The 12,687-nt window shown below is 42.2% G+C and overlaps 1 long non-coding RNA gene across 2 annotated transcripts in view; it reads right to left on the reverse strand.

Moving 5' to 3' along the window:
- Positions 1 to 5,409: 5,409 nt before the first annotated feature.
- Positions 5,410 to 12,687, reverse strand: part of LOC119006083 — a 48,523-nt gene continuing 41,245 nt past the window's right edge. Inside the window, exon 4 of one of the 2 annotated variants that reach the window (XR_005070664.1) lies at positions 5,410 to 6,095. This is a non-coding gene — a long non-coding RNA (uncharacterized LOC119006083). Of the gene's footprint in view, positions 6,096 to 11,313; positions 11,338 to 12,687 lie in introns of those variants that run through there. The other variant, XR_005070666.1, reaches the window with a different exon arrangement.

The raw sequence follows: 12,687 nt of genomic DNA on the forward strand, positions 1-12,687 counted from the left end.
AAACTAAGACCTGACCCGAGGCCCCACTCCGACCGAGTCCAACTTTTTTGGCTGTTTTCATTTCCTGTAATGTATCTTGAATTTGTGTGTCAAAATATCTTTTACACCAGCGGATCTGAATAGATGAAGTGTACTCAGATATCAGCTCTCATCATGTGGAATGTCAAAATCTCCTCAGGAGGTAAGTATTTTTAGGAGATCAGAAGTTGTTAAAAAAAAAAAAAGTATTAGTTTCAATCTTAACATTATATTGCTTTTCTACCACCGTTGATTGAATTGATCGTGTATCATGCTGCTGTCATGTTGGTGTCAGGCCTTTGTCTTTTGTGGTAGACCACATTTTGGATGAGGTCTAATTATTCTCAGGACTGTTTGGGTTGAGTCCGAGTACCACATCAGATCGGATATTTCTCAAATTAATTAATCAAGGTCAGGTTCCGGTAAGTTTCCACTGTTCTCTTTCGGATCAGGTTCAACGACGTAGTACAGCAAGGACAAATTCAGATCAGTTAGCCTAGATTCAACCCCCCATGGATAAATATGGTCTGGATGACTGAGAATCTTCACAGACATACAGCTATCAAAATGTCTGTAAAATAAGAAGAAATTGAAAAATCTGAATTCATGATAATGTTAAGGTTTGTTATCTATGAGGCTGTAGTTGCTTGACAAAGCTAGGTAAATTTGGATATCATCTGAATGTTACTGTTTTGCATAATTTGCCCTAATGGACATTTTGACAAAGACATTAAAATGAAGCACTGCCACATTTTTTGAACAATGAAAAAAACAGCAGATAAAAAAACAAAATTAACAGCAGCAGGATCAAAGATGAAAAGAAGTTGAGATCGCAAGATTGGGAAGCTAAAATCCAGCATAGTTTCCTGACAGGAAGATTTTTGTTCAAACAGCAAACGAATCAAAAAGCAAAGGTTCGGTCACCTTTAGTTACAAACCTGGTTCTAGAAACAACCAGTGGAGCTGCATCCACTGATCTCTGAGAACGCCCAGGCACACAGGGAGTCGATAAATCCTTTATATAATTTGGATGGAGGCCATTAACGCTTTAACAGCAATCAATATAATTTTAAAATCAATATGGAATAAAATAGGCAGCTGTCGTGTTTGTGTTCATATTTGCTTGCTCACAAATTAAATCTGCACCTATGAAGTGACGCAACTGTTGTTCAGAAGACGATAAAATAGGTTTTTACTGCATACACATTATTACGATTGTATACAACTATGTTTTTATACGATGCATACACTCATAAATGAGTCAATGTCTAATTTATTCACACTCACGACAACCCACCTAGTGACACTGGCTAACTTCCACACTGAGATGGCAAGATAAGAGTGGCTGAGAAACAGCCTCTCCTACAATCTGTCACATGCTACCACTGAGCCGCAAATAACTGGAGGTGTGACCACTAAAGAATTCTCTTCTTTGACTGAAATTGCTAAAACAAGAAAAAAGCTGCCTGGTTATCGACATTGTGTTAAAGGGAAATGCCAACTTTCTCTCTATGGATTACAAGTGTAGTCTTAGTGTGTGTGTGTGTGCGTGTGTGTGTGTGTGTATTTGGATGGTGCCTGCCAGAGACAGTGTGTGAAGTGAAACTCATGAGTGTAGGCCCACGCCATCCACCCACAGCACAATGGGTAGTGATATGAGGAAGCTAATGGACGAGCAGATGAATAGACATTTGAATCAATGGATGGATGGATGAACAGTTGGATGACTTTCAGGATTTTAGTTTTAGTTATACAACCATTTAAAAGCGGCAGAAATAGCCTTACTGGTGAGGCATGAAATGACAGTGAACCAGAAAACTGCAATCTTCTGAAATGTAAGTTTATTAAAACTTTAAAACTTTGTACTACAGCTCCAATTTTAAATTTCCCTTAGGTACAGAATGGATTTGGAACCGCTCAAACCAAGACAACTCTATTTTTGAATGGGATGCTATTTCTGTTCGTAATACACCTTATGACCATTAATGTCACCCTGACCTGAATATCGTGCAGAGAAAGGCGGATGTCACCTGGTTTCATAGGAAAGGCGAGGAGGCCAGAGAGCGTTGACAGCCACTAGAAACACATTTATTTCCCATTACATTACATTACAACCTTTGTAGGACTTTCTGTTTGTGTGTGTCTGTGTGTGTCTGTGTGTGTGTCAGTAGTTTCATTTTTGGAAGCAGTAGGCTGCTGAAAAACAGACCTCTACTGACTTACTGCATGCTACCAGCAAGGCAACGATAGATGTTGAAAATGTTGTTTGGTCAGGTTGCTAAAATGATTAGTCAATTAATAGATGAGGCAACCAACAGATAATTAATTGCCAACAGTTTAGATAAACAATTAATTTCCTAAGTAAAGTATTAAGTAAGATGCCAAACCTTCTCTGGTTCTAACTTCTTAAATGTGAATATTAACTGATTTGCTCTTTGTTAATTTGTTTATTAATTCAATTTCTTTTGGATTTAGACTGTTGGTCTAAAAGACAAGGAACTCTATAACTTAAATCAACGAACCTTTATTTCAAACATGACCTATTGAAAGCAATTCACTCTTTAATGGGCACCCTATGTTCACAGGAGAATAAAAGCAAATCAAGAAATGTATAACAAAGCATGGAGTAGTGGAACGGTGTGATTTAACTGGTCTTCTCTGTAGGTAAACAAGTGTCTGGGTGGGCAGTTTCCACCAAAACCCTGACAAATACTGTACACACAGCATGCCTGTCTGCTGCAGGCACGAGGAGCTGGTGAGCCCGATCAACCTACTAGGATATTCATACACGGTCAGCCCTGCCCTGCCTGGGGCCATCTGCTGCCCTCCCTCTAATCCAGGGGCTTGTCACTGATGATTAGCCAGCCACTCTATCACTCCCTCTCTCTCTCCACCATTATTCTTCTCTAGTTTATTATTTTGATACTAGTGTTAAGGCATGGCATGGTGTGCTCTCTCAGCTTAAACTCTTTGTATGGATTTTGTTTTTATATGCCTAGAAATCCTCCATCCTTCCTCTCTCTATCCTGGTCTCTCTCCCTTCCTCCTCACTTCATTATATATTTTGGGTGTATTATGCTGATGTTAGGGCTTAAATAAAGAGTGCAGTCGCACACTTTTTTTTTCTTCTCTATGCATTTTCATATCCACAAATTAACAATCTTTTCCAATTTCTGTTGGCCTGGGTACCTCTAATATGGCTGAGTATTTCTTGGCACAAAAGAAATTGAAATGTAGCTACATTTCAGCAGCAGTGTCAAGAAGAAACACATCCTGTTTAACAGGCTTCATGCAAATGAGGTCAAAATTATCATTCAAATGTACAATTGAGAGATTTACTACAACCTTCAGTTTTAATATCAGGTTGAAATTGTTCTCTCTTGAACTGTGTGAATAAAAAGTACTCTGTTAGGGTGAAGGTTAGCTGTTTGGAGAGCGCTTGGTACCACAATAAGATAATATGATTAACAAGTGAAAATTACAACTGTGGAAACAAAATTATATCTTTTTTTTTTTTTTTTTGGTGTTCTGTCCATGAGTTTAGCCCATCAGATGGACGGAGTTTCTGGGTCTGAAAGGGGAAGCAAATGCAAAAGTGCCTTCTAATGGCTAGCAGGGGTTGATGCCACTGGCAGCAGCAAGGCCAACTGTATGTAAGCTTATGAGAAAATGGCCCTACTTCTCACCTGGTTTATGATCTCCGTTAATGAGTCGGTCTCAAGTCTTCTTCAATACAGCGTGATGTTCATTTTATTTTGTTATGGTTCCATTTAGTCTAAAACAGACAGTAAAGCAGGGTATGCTTCAGGGCGTGGCTACTATGACAATCGCCAATCCGGATAGAGAGCTCCACTCTCTTGATCAGATTTGTCACTTCTGGCTCCAAAACACCCGGATGGCGACGGCCATAATTTCAAATTTTAGGTCGAATGACTTTCGTGATCCAGTGGAGCCTTGTGGTTGGATTACAATACTCCCCAAAGACTAATACTTATGAGACTAATGACGTTCACATCATGTACTTTGTCTTTAGTGCTGATTACAAATTTTGTAGCAAACTAACTGGTTTGTTAGCTGGTATCATAAGCATAATATCTGCTACACATCTTCATGTTTGCATTGTCATTGTAAGGTGGCATGCTGATGTTAACGTTAAGCTCGAAGCACCACTCTGTAGACTTGCAGCACTACTAGCATTGCTCTAGATTTGTAGTCTTGTTAATTACTGCTCTTTAATCACAGCTTTTTTTGTATGTTGCAGTCAAACTAAACTAAAACCTGAGCACTAAAAGAAGATGACCTCGGGGACACCAGGGTCAATATCATTCCACAGACCAACACCATCAAATCAGGGATTGGCAAACACTGTCACAAACAATTACCTAAAGCCACTGTCCTGTCACTGTTGCTTAGGGTACTCTGAGGAATTACTGCATTGTTGTTCCACAAGGATCCACAGACACATGGTCCGAAAACAGGCAGACGGTCTTTCAGAACCGGGGTCAAAACTGCAGAACTATAATGTGAGATTCAATAACAAAAGCATTGTGATTATGTAAGCATAGAATATTGATTACCATATCAAAATGTAATGTTCTGATGATAGTCAGCAAGATACAATGGCTGTGATTCCTTAACCACACAGCAGATTATAGCAGTCTGTGTTTACAGTTCATCACATGATCTCATGATGAGTTAATCTTCCCATAGCTTCCAGTTCAACATCAGCTTACCGACTAGTCAATAAAACAGCAAAACACTGTTACTGTGAGACAAGAAGCTTTTATCTTCAGAAGAGGACTGTAAAATATGCCCATGTCTACCCCACAGCTGAGCAAAAACAAGTGATGGCCAGTGGGAGAGATGAAGGATTAATGACGCGGCTGCTGGATGGAAGGGAGAATATTTACTCCTGAGCCTCCTCCATCTCTACGGCTTTATTAGAGTAGCATCGGTGGAGGCAGCGCAGCCACTAAATGTCACTGCTTTCTTCAATGACACGCAACCGCTATTCCTCTCAGCCCACTGAAACCGCCTCGTTGCCTCTCATGGGAGTTAAGGGCCTGTTTTGAATGCCACTCCCTGACCGCAAAACTGCTTGGCTTTCCCAATATGGCCACAGGATTTCTTTGTTTTCCGAGTTATGGCCGAGCGCAGATTTAAGTTCTCATTTGTGAAGAGCCAACATAGGGATACGACGGAGACCCACAGAAAAACATGTCTTTTGGTAAAACAGGAAAAATTAAGGCGCAAATGTCTGTGGTAGAGATGTGAGGCGTGACTCAGGAAACGGCTATTAGCCTCAAAGAGCCCTTGAGCAAGTCACCTAACTTTGTGAAACTGCTCAAAACGAGCATACACTTGTAAATAAGAGTAGGTCAGACTTTTCAATCATATTCTAATCTTTTTTTGCAGCATGTGTCACATATATCAGGTCAAGGCAGATAAACAGACAAAAAACATCCCAACATAATATAAATCCATCACTGATCTGCTTACTCACACCATGACCTTTCACAGAGCCCACTGGTAGCACAGCTCAATGACATAGTGCCCGATCTAAAATATGTTCTGAGCCATTTGAATATAGTGGAAGAGGGAATCCTCTTATGTCACTCTAAATAAAGTTTTTTGGATGAAGTGTAATCTCTAATCCAGCCATCCCTCCTATATCAGTAATAGCCAGGTCTTAGTGTAAGCTCTACCATTTAGAATAAACAAACTCTGGTATCTCTTTGGCATCTTCCTGCCCTGGATGGATTGGCTATTTCAAAAACGCAGTAGTGTGCAGTGGGGAGTGCTATGGTAATATCTCTTAAGCCACAATCCAGATCAATCTGGGTCAAACGTGGAGAACTTTGCTGCAAATGCTTCTAAAATCAAATGCAATGTCATGGTCCACTGTTGGCCAGCTCTGTATCATTCCTGCTGAGGTGAACCACTGGAGCTCGAGACAAAAAGTAACTGTGAAAAATAGCTTCCTTCCTCTTTTAGACAGAAAGATGCTGAGGCCACATGGCTTCTGCTGTTGTTGCCTTTGCAGGGAAAGACTCCACAGGCTGCTGAGTGCTCATTTTCTGATGGTTGTAGGGCCAGACACACACACACACACACACAACAGACGCAATTAGCCTCCATTTCTACTCCAACCGAACCGAAAATGAAAACAAAAACACCGGCTTACTGAATTTAAATAAAACCATTGGCATACTGTGTAACGAAAAAGTGAAAATCCCAAGGAAATTGTCTTAATTTATATGCATGGCCTAAATTTGTTGCCTGTTGCTAAGGAATTTAAACAGTGGCTGGCCAATTACCTACCAGATTCATGCTTGCCCTCAGGTGCTATGCTAATTAGGGTCATAGAGGGTCACGTTGTAATGCACTCACTAAAATGAGGAAGGATTCTCCAAGGGATATTCTCATTTGGGATGATGCCAGTCACAATCTTGCTGATATCAGAGCTACTCAGTCAGACGTGTGTTGTTTCTTGGTTTGGGCATAGCACAGGTACACAGGCATTAACACGCAGCTATTTAAGGCAAAGGATTTTCAACGCGTAGCGAGGCAGCAGGTTCTAATATAAACCAGGGGTAATGAGCAGAGATAAGGTCAGCTGAGGACATGAATGAATCACATATGCAGACAAAAAAAACACCTATTATTGAATGAGGAATTGCAAATAAAAATAACCTAGGTGTTAACATTTCTCATGGGTTTAAGTAAATAGGACAAGAGGAGCAACTTGATGCTTGATCAGACCGAGGCACCTGCAAGACATCAATACTGTACTTTTATGTGTGTCTCAAGGCTCTACTTTTGAACTCAGCTTGTCCTGTGTTCAGTTACTACACTTTGGCTGAAGGCGTTTTGCCATGTTAATGACCTTGCCTTGCTGTACTGAACTTGTGAACCCGTCACACCCACTCTCCCTCAATTTCCTGGATGGCCTCTTCAGTGGGTATGCCATAATAGCAGGTGATTGTGGAAGAGCCACTAACAACCCTCAACGGCAGTGACATCCTTCACTGCCGGTGTCTCTCTGAAGGCAGGAATGTATTCAGCTAACAATGGCCTGTCAGCGCTAGTCGCCCTGTTCCTGTGCATTGAAAGGTGACATCAGCAGGACGTGGTGACACACAGCATCGCGTTCATAGCGCTGAAAGCTGCAGTGGTCCTCATTGTATGATACTGTGTAGGACTAAAACTCCATTTTCTCTGCAAAGTGACAGGTCATTAGAGATGTTGGACTGACAAATGCACACTCACATACAGACACATACACATACTCTGGATTCACAATGTGTTGAATTAATGTTCTGAAATGATCTCATTTGCTCATCTGATGAAACTACACTGAAAGAATATTTATTTTTGTCACCCCTAATTAACTTTAAATCTAAAGATCTTACTCATTCATATAGTCTGCGAACAATTAATGATTTTGTTCCCAGTTTGTGATTCATGATTTGGTTAGTTAACCATCCAGGAGGTTATTAAACACAAGTTTAAATGCCACTGCTTTTTGTGGGGGTGTAGTGCCAGGTGGCCAATAAGAAGCCTGTTTGAAGGAGTCCTCAGTTTGCTTTTATCTGTCTTAACTAAAGCTTTAAAGGGTTATAAAATGTTACCTTTCAATGTGGTGACTCAAACTTTAAGGAGCACTTTACTGAGCGTTACTGAGAGAGTTCAGCATGCATTCGTAGGAAAACACACACATGCATGGTAAGTACGTAACTAAGTAATTAAGTTGGCACAAATAGTTGGACGGCTTCATGCATGCGTTCATGACTCAGGTGACTTAACAGGACTACAGCAGAGAGACACGTGCTCAGTAGTGTGACTTGACCTGGTGAGACGAGACAGTGTGTGAAATGGGATTGGCTTAATCAGAGTTCAGGGGCGACTCCTGTGTAATCTGAATGATAGATAATCTGGGTCTCAGGAGAGATTACGGGCCCACACTAAGCGAGGGTCGGAGTTGATAAACAGTGATCAGATGTGGAGGTCAGACTGGACTTTTAAAATGATTCCGCACTTGGCGCAATTCTCAACATTAAACAGACAATAAAAATGTTGATTGTGCAGATTCGTACCTGCACAAGGAACACGTACAGTCAGCCAAGAAAACGCCAAGACATGGAGATATTACAGTATGTGTTTTCCTGAATACACCATCACCTGCGCTACCACCTGTAATTGCTTTGTCCTCAGGCAGACATGTGAGGTCCTGACAGCTCAAATCTTGTCGCTCCAACAACAGAGTCTAATGAAGCATGCACACAGGACCAGAACACGAAAGACGCACCTGCTGTGTTGTGTGTGTGTGTGTGTGTGTGTGTGTGTGTGTGTGTGTGTGTGTGTGTGTGTGTGTGTGGCACTAGGCAGTTCTCTAATCCATGTTATGCCTCCTCACTACTGGCAACAGAAAAGGTTGCTGTGGAATTTCAGCATATTTTACTGTTCACTGATTGGGAAAAGCTGTGGATTTGAAAAGAGAAAAGTAAAATATAGCGTGAGTGCCAGACGGGGAAACAGAGCGATGAAGATGCAGAGGGAGACGTGCATAGGGAGTGCACAGTTGAGAGGAAGCGAAAAGAAGAAAAATGGTGCGAAAATAGCGTCTGAGAGAGAGACAAACTCCCGACAGTCTCTCAAAGGCCCCCGAAAAACTGTGGCAAGTCGTTATCACCATCATCATCACCACCGCCGCCCTCATGGTGGCTATAATCACTCCCGTTTTTTCTCCAGTTATCCTCACCGCCACCTTCAGAAATATCACTTGCAGTGTCTGGCGGAGCCTGTTGTCTCTATCTGCCTCATTTGAATAGAATTCTCGGAGCATAAAACTGCACTGAACTGTCTCACCTTCCAAAACAGATACATCATATTTTCACAGAAGGCAATAAAAGCAATGCAGGCCCAATTCCCCACAGTTTTGAAGACAGGGGCTGTATTTCAGCTAGACTCATCAATATGCAAAACATCAGAGCATAGCTTGCCACAAGAATATTCCCTCCACTGCACACTCTGCAAATGTGCACAAACATCATCACATTTAGTGTTTTTTAAAAATTTTTAAACAAGCTTCGATTGGCAAGAAAATAGTATGCAAATATTGTGCAGTCATAATCACATTTTGATGAAAAGCACCCGGATTCAAAGTACTAAACTGCCCTATGTGATTTTAATACTCTACAGGCAATTGTCAAACCAAAGAGGCACTGAGAGAAAAAAAAAAAAGAGTGGCGGAAATCAATGCGATACCTTTTATTTGGGTGGAAGTGAACAAACTCCAAGCACTGGATTATATTTCAAAGCATAGAGCCTAGAGCTTTCCCGGTGAGGAGCATGTATAGTGTGGGAGAAAGGTGCAGTAGCGTGGGAGAGAGGCGTAATCACGATGACCTACAGTAGGGTAGATGTAGGTTAAGTTAGTCCCTCTCTTTGCCTGCAGTGCTCACTCTGCCTTTCTCTTTCTCAAGTCTCTTCCCTGGGCTGTCTTTCCTGGGTTGTTAAATCCCTGCTCCTTTAATCTCCTTACTCAGCTACATCCTCTTTAAAGATGCAGAACCACAGGAGAGACGTGGGATATGTCAACTGGGGACTGAAACTGGGCGAGGCGGGGCAGGACTAGTGGAGTTGGGGTGTTTGAGTTAGGGGTTGGAAAGAGAAGTTGTACTGGTATTGAGAAAATAAATATAGTTTTTTGGTATCGGTGTACTAGAAGGGCTCTCCTTAACCTCCTGAGCTTTTCTGGTTAAGTGAGGATTAAATTGAGTCAAGAGAGATGGTCATCTAATTTCTGCCTTAGAGGAGTGGGTGAATGTTTTTCAAAAGACTGCAGGGAGTAATTCTCTCAGTGTCCATGGGAAATCATCATAGTAATAATCACGGCTCACTGCAATATCTGTACTCTAGAATCTCAAATTAACATCCTGGTTTGGTAGTGGGCTTCCCATAACTCAGTGGATCCCTCTATGACACTCAATTTACTCCATGTGATTCTTCCTCCAACACAGTTCAACACAACTACATTCAGGCAGAACATGTGCAAAGATAAGAAATACCGGAACGCCCATCGATCTACAGCATCTGATACATGTGTGAATGCCTCCACACACACACATGCTCATGTCATATCAACACCATCAAGAACCATTTCACTACGCGGTCCCTCACTGAGCACTATTTTGCAGCAATGCCTATCAATCATCCCCGTGCCGTATCACACAGCAGCAACATTTCAATAATGGTGCATCACCTGAGACTCGGGGAGATGAAAGTAATCCATTCAAAAATGAATCACAGTTGTCCTGCATGCCACATGCTATTCAGAGTGAGGAGACGGCTGTACTGTAGATTTCTGGGTCATCTTTCAAGTGCATGTATCTTTGAAGTTCTGCAGCGTCGACTCGTGTACCTCAAATAACAAATTTATGAGACAAAGTGTGTCATCTCGAGGTATTGTAGCCCTGTGTGGGTTAATTACGCATGAGGATGTGTCTTGATCTGTCCTTCATTTTCATTATAGAAGGCGAACGCAGTTGGTTGCACTGATTTTAAATGTTCCCTAAAATCTAAAAGTTATCACACATTTACCCCAAATAATGGAGTGAAACGCACATGAATAGATCTGACTGTGGGAGTGTGGGAGGTCACATACCATAGCAGCGTCAACAGCACACACTACCACCATAAACGCTCCATATGTAAAACAAGGGATCAAATATAATCTCTAATTAGTGGTTTAGCTGTACCTGTTTCCCAGAAGTAGACAGTCTTCCCATCATCTGTTTGCGCGCGAGCCTTCCAGAAACCACAGAACAGCAGCAATGTCACCAAAAGGTACCAGCTCCCCTCTGTCCTTATTTGGAGGGTCCCTGATGCACCCCTCCACCCAAGCCCCATGGTCCACCAAAGGATAAAAGTAAATCCACTCAGCTCAGAAGGTCAGCGAAGGCAGCGTAGAAAAAAAAAAGAAGAAAAAAAAAAACGGCTCGTCCGAAAGGCAACAAGAAGTGAGGTGTGCTTCAGTTTCAGAGGGTGTGAGTAAGTGTGTGTGAGTGTAAAAGAAGGGAAGATAAAGAGGTGTGTGTGCGTGGTGTGTGTGGTGTCAGTCCTACAGGAGTTGAGGTCCGGTACTTGGTCTTGTGAAGGACAGAGAGAGTAGTTTTTTTCCTTTTTTGCTCCCGAGTTGGCAGGATGGTCCCAGAGGGAGGCTGTCAGTGTCGGGGACTGAGCTGCAGATGGACGGTGCGGTCTCCCTCCTCCATCGTATCCTCTTCCACTGTTCCCGGTGCTGCCTCTGTCCTCTGGCTGTGGAACAGTGACAGTGGGCGAGTGTCTGCAGTGTTGTTCGCTTCCCTCCCTCTCGCTTGCTCTCGCTCACTCTCTCTCTACGTCTCCTATTCGCTCACTCATTTGCTCCTCTCCCTGTGCCACCCTGCTCCCGCTCTCTCTGTTTCTACTCCTGGCTCGTTTCTATTTTTCTCTCCTGTCCTCATCTTTTCATGTCTCTCTTGTTTTCCCTTTTTTTATTATACTCTCTGCATCTCTAACACGCTCCTTCTCACTTTCTCTTCCTCTGGCTCCGCTTCCCTCTCCTGTTTTCCTCTCTCCTGCCTAGGGTATGAGGACGGATACTCCCCCTCCTCCTCTCCCTCCACTCGTCCTCCACTTGCAGTGCTGGGAAGGCAACTGGAGACCAGCAGTGCTCGCACTGGTCTCAGAAGCTCCCATAAGCACTGCTCCCAGGATCAGAGAGGCAGAGAGACAAGCAGGGCTTAATGCAGAGCGAGGGAAAGTAGAAGGGGAGGGGGGGATTGATGGGGGAAGTAAGGAGGGGCAAAACACTAAAGCAGCGAGGAAGAGAGCGCGCGAAACAGATGAGGGAGTGAAGGTGCTTATGCTTGTGAGAAAGGGGTGTGAAAGTGAACTGATGAAATGGAGGATGTAGGAATGAAGACCACAGAAATAGTTTAATATCTTCTTATGAAAAATGTCTATTACTGACTCTGAAAACAGAAGAGTGAGCCAGCTTGTAGCAGGTCAGACAGAATGAGACATACACTGACAAAATGCTGGCATTTAATCTATTTGTGAGAGTGTTTAATTTTAGGGTGAGCAGCTGACGTCCCAACAAAAAAATCTTTGACTTACAGTGAGACATGACTTTGAAAATCCTGTCAATATCATATTAGAGTGGTTTGTTAGGGGGAAAAAAGAGAAAGATAAAAGAACTGGGTTTTTTGGACCAGAGTGACACCTACCATGGCAGAAAAAAAAGAAAGAAAACAGTTCCACTAATAGGAAAAGACATCTTGACAGAAGTGGCTGCATAATGTAAAATAGTCTGATCTCACTATAAAGACAGTTGATGAGTATCTAGATTGCTGGTTTTAAGGATAAAGCTGCCTTTACTATTTTCCAACGTCCCCCGTCTGTAGCACTCAACCCCCAACTCATGTTCTCTTCCAGAAAATGCAAATCTTTAAAAAATATTGCAAAAATACACCTTTGATTTTTTTTTCTTTCTTTTTTTTAAACTGGAGACCGCAGTTTGTAACAAATGTACTGTAAACAGGAATACGTTGTGCATTTGTTAGGGACTTCTTCCTGCTGTGGATAAATAAACATTTGGTGTACGGGTGACTGCTCTGTAATGAA

Source organism: Acanthopagrus latus, chromosome 17 (genome assembly GCF_904848185.1).
Source record: "Acanthopagrus latus isolate v.2019 chromosome 17, fAcaLat1.1, whole genome shotgun sequence".
Classification (NCBI taxonomy): Eukaryota; Metazoa; Chordata; class Actinopteri; order Spariformes; family Sparidae; genus Acanthopagrus; species Acanthopagrus latus.